Genomic DNA, 4442 nt, shown 5'->3' on the forward strand with positions numbered 1-4442 from the left:
GGAGAGGGAGCTTCGGGGCAGTTCACATCAGAGTGGCCATCGAGGAGGCCACAGCGTCAGAGCACAGAGGTCTCCTAAGAAGCAGGTGGAGGTTTGGGCGATTGGAAGGATTCGCCCGAGGGGAGATGGAGTACAGGGGTTTCCTGTTCCTTCAGCAGAGTCACAATAGTATCGACTTCCTAAATCTATGCAGAAAACGCAGATCATCAAGGCCGTGGAGGGTCAGTGGGACGCAGGGGCAGCACCAGCCTCAGACGGTCAAGGAAGCAGATGCAGGAGCCCTGCGTGGTGGAGGGCCCGGGGCAGGGAGGCCGCAGCCACATCTTGCTGTGCCCACCTTTGTGCCCAACCCTTCCAAAGAGCATCGCTGTCTCACCCATGGCTTGGGAAGCTCCATGTCACGCAGGAGGGCTGGTGGCAGTTGCTGGAGGTGGGGGCGGGACTTCTGCTCCTAGTCTGTGTGTGGACAGGACTCACAGAACCACGGAGGACCCCTTAGGTGTCCCAGAAGAGGTGGTGGACAGGGGCAAGCTGAGTCCTGGCCCAGCAGGGCACCAGGGAGCTCAGCAGGACAGCTCTGCAGCTGGGTCCAGGACAGCAGAGGGACCTCTCCTCCAGACAGAGGTCCTCGGGTGGCTGCGGTTGGCACTGTCAGGACTGGCTTGGAGGCCCTAGAGGTGCCCGGTAACCCTGGTCTGGAGGAGCGGCTGCCAAGCTGTTTCAAAGGAGAGAAGCCGGAAGGCTTCGCCCTGCAGCGGGGTCAAAGGACACGGAAGGTGGCGTCCAGGGAGCTGCAGGGGGGTGGTCTACTGTATGGTTCCCAGCTGGTTCTGGGGTGACAGGTTTCATCCCTACCTGTGAAACACGTGTTTTTTTAAAATATATTTTTAGTTGTCGACAGAGCACACCCTGACAGAACTGTATTTTTATTTATTTTTATGTGGTGCTGAGAATGGAACCCAGTGCCTCACACATGCCAGGCAAGTGCACTTACACGGAGCCCAGGCCCAGGCCCAGCCCCAGCCCCAGCCCCAGCCCCAGGCACAGCCCCAGGTCCAGCCCAGGCCCAACCCCAGCACCAGCCCCAGGCCCATCCCCAGCCCCAGTCCCATCCCCACCCCCAGCCCCAGCCCCACCCCCAGCCCCAGGCCCATCCCCATCCCCAGCCCCATCCCCAACCCCAGTCCCATCCCCACCCCCAGCCCCAGGCCCATCCCCATCCCCAACCCCAGTCCCATCCCCACCCCCAGCCCCAGGCCCAGTCCCAGACCCAGCCCCAGCCTCAGGCCCATCTCCACCTGTGAAACACTTTGAAGCAAGGAGATAATTCTGCGCCTGTGGAGAGCAGCGGTGGCCTTCCCTCTTGGTGACAAGTGAGCTGCTCTCAGCCAGGAATTCCTTTTAGTTTCTCGGGGATGACAGGAACAGAGGAGGCCAGGCTGGGACCTGGTAGCCAGTGGGGCTGTCACCTTGGGCCTTGGACCCTGCTGTCTGCTAGTCCTCAGCACAGTGCCCTCCAGAGGCTGAGACCTCTGGTAGGGCACAGCCAGCCCCCTGCCTGACCACCAGTGACTCTGGGCACCCACCTCCCCTGGTGCTCCCCTTGGCTCTGGGGAGCCCCGGCTCAAGGCAGACTACCTGGCCCCACGGATCCCTGTCCACCCTCTGGCCAGCCTGCCTGCTCCTGGTGTGCACACAGCTGGCCTGGCCTGGGCCACCTGCTGTTGACGGGGGTCCCAGGCAGTGGAGGAGGGCTCGGCTAGAGAGCAGTCCTAAAGCTGGCTGGTCTGCGGTGTGTCTCTCCTCCGCATCACCTCCCCACGCCGTGGTTAACATGTTCCTTACGTCTCGACGGAGACTTGGGGTTAGGAATGGTGGCTCCTCCTGCTCCCAAAGCCCTGTGTTCCTTTTCCACGGAGCAGGGTGTTGCCTGCAGAGGGTGGGAGGGAGCACCCGCTGTGGTCCCGGCCCCCAGGGATGCCGGACTCGAGAGCCAGGGCGACCCACACCCTCGGACCCATAAGGGGACGTGGGGGACCCAGAGCTGATTCCGGTTGGGTCCATGCTGGGCTCTCTTAGGAGGCTGAATTGCTGCCCAGTGGCAGGATCCGTGTGGAGGAGGGCTGAAGACGGTTGAAGAAGCCCAAGACCTCGGCGACTCTGAAATGGACACTCACCGCTGGGTGGGGGGTGTCAGGGAGGGGCAGGAGGGAGGACACAGGACGGAGGGAGAGGATGGGGCGGGCAGCGGAAGAGCTGGGCATGTTTGAGTGTGGCGAGCTCGCCTGGTGGCTGGTCACTTGCCTTTCCCGTGTCTCCATTCCTTTATCCAGCCATTCGCCCACGAAGCCCAGCTCATGGCAGGCCGCCTCAGGGCAGAGCAGGTCTGTGTGTGGCGAGGGGACTAGTGTGTGGCCTAGCACACACAGGGGCAGACCCTCACGCCTGCGTGACACACTGGCCGCGGGAGTGGGGCACACGTGTGTGAGGGGCTCCCAGGAGCCAATGCTGTCACGTCTGCAGGAAGATGGAGGGGCCCTCAGAGCTGCCGAGCAGAGCAGCAGGGCGGGTCTCAGGCAGGGTCTGGTCTGGGTGCCCAGCCTGCTCAGGGAAGAGCCCTGTGCCCTTCCTCCCTCTCGTCCTGCTCTCCCCGCACATTTGGTGTCTCCAAGCACTTGGGACAACCCATTTTCAGTTAAATTATGATTCTCTAAGTGCAATTCACACTGAGCTTCAAAATTTCTGTTATTTGTTTTGGCAAAATTAATCACACTTCCTTCTTATAATACATAACACCATTATTCAAAGATCTCAAAATCTCATGAGTCCATGATTTTAGATTTACCACAAAAAATAAACTCAGAACTATCTATATGGTAATTCATGGAAAATATTCTGATGGATCCTTGAGGTCATAGGTATTAAGACATAAGAATGGAGCACAGATTTTACAATACTAAAGAATAAAGATTGGGGGCACTACTGGTAGGTAATTTATTATTAGAGTTTTCTATCCTTTTATAATATATAAAATTAATTTTAAAAGAAATTTTTTGACACAAAATCACATGCCTATAACTACATTTTATAAGAACTTTTCCTGACACAAATATCTTTTCTGAATTTTTCTCTTTCCAATTTTATTTCTCTTATTTCTTACCTCCATACCTTCCTTTCCTCCTTCTTTTCTCATTCTGATATAATATTTTATTTTTTAAAATTATAATAATACATAATGAATAACTTTCATCACCAGAAGCTTTTAAAATTATTTTGTGTTAATTATATAACATTTCTTTTAGGGAGTTTATGCTACTGACTCTATAATACATTTTAAGTGCCTTAAATATATTTTTTAATAAAAACTTTATGAGGATGATACTAACATTTTCTCTATTTTATACTCATCACTGAGACACAGAGATCTTAAGTAACTTGTTAAGCAGAAGGGTGAAGATTAGACCCCAATATACTATGACTCTAATCCATGTAATCATCATGCTATGATGCTATCACAAATTGTAGCCGGCATCCAAAAACAAAAAGTTTTTCTCCTGAAAACTGAAAATGAAAAAACTATGAAAGTGTTAATTAGTAAGTAGGATTTTTATATTAGGTCAGGTGCATGCTCATTCCATCTAGGAATCTCAGAACAATCTAATACAATCTGTTTTTAAAACCATATCTCATGCTGTGCTTTATAAACCTATTTAAAACTTTATGAATTAAATTATATTTTCTTTATAAACCACATCTTGGGAATATTTATCTTGGGCATTTAGTATCAATTAGAGGGAACAGTATACTTCCTGTATTTTTCCCCTTAACTTTGCTTCATTTTATAGCTCAAAATAGAGTGAGAAAAAATAAAGATCTGTTTTTTTTTTTTTTTTTTTGGTGGCATAGAAGTAATTTTTTATTTGAAAACTGACTCTCTTAAAATAGTAAACTAAACATTGCTTTTTTTACAGAGAGAGAGAGAGAGAGAGAGAGAGAGAGAGAGAGAGAGAATTTGTTTTCAATATTTATTTTTTTAATTCTCGGCAGACACAACATCTTTGTTTGTATGTGGTGCTGAGCATTGAACCTGGGCCGCATGCATGCCAGGCGAGCATGCTACCGCTTGAGCCATCCCCAGTCCTTTGCCTTTTCTTATGGTAAGGTGTTTAGAAGATAAGAAATAAAACTAATTTTTGCATTTAATGGTATTTTAAGGAAAGGTCCTAGAAAACCTAGAGGAATTGAATTTAATATTTCCATGAGAACAATTTGATTTGAAGTACAGTCATGCTACACATTTTGGAAGTTGTGTTGAATGAATCCAAGAGAATTTCACACTGATTTTCTCTAGTTTGTTCACATTTCACATTCAAGCTTTTAGGCTTATGTTGAAAAATCAATGATTTTAGATCACATAATCACCACATTTCTAAATAAATGAT

The 4442-nt window shown here is 49.7% G+C and overlaps 1 long non-coding RNA gene across 1 annotated transcript; it reads right to left on the minus strand.

The window, feature by feature from the left end:
* Nucleotides 1-457: 457 nt before the first annotated feature.
* Nucleotides 458-1920, minus strand: LOC308635116. The gene is made up of 3 exons (XR_014019141.1): nt 1679-1920; nt 1299-1446; nt 458-855 (listed from the first exon to the last, which is right to left on the minus strand). It is a non-coding gene; the product is annotated as an uncharacterized lncRNA (long non-coding RNA).
* Between the last annotated feature and the right edge of the window lie 2522 nt (nt 1921-4442).

Source organism: Spermophilus citellus (genome assembly GCF_964194105.1).
Source record: "Spermophilus citellus genome assembly, chromosome: 16".
Classification (NCBI taxonomy): Eukaryota; Metazoa; Chordata; class Mammalia; order Rodentia; family Sciuridae; genus Spermophilus; species Spermophilus citellus.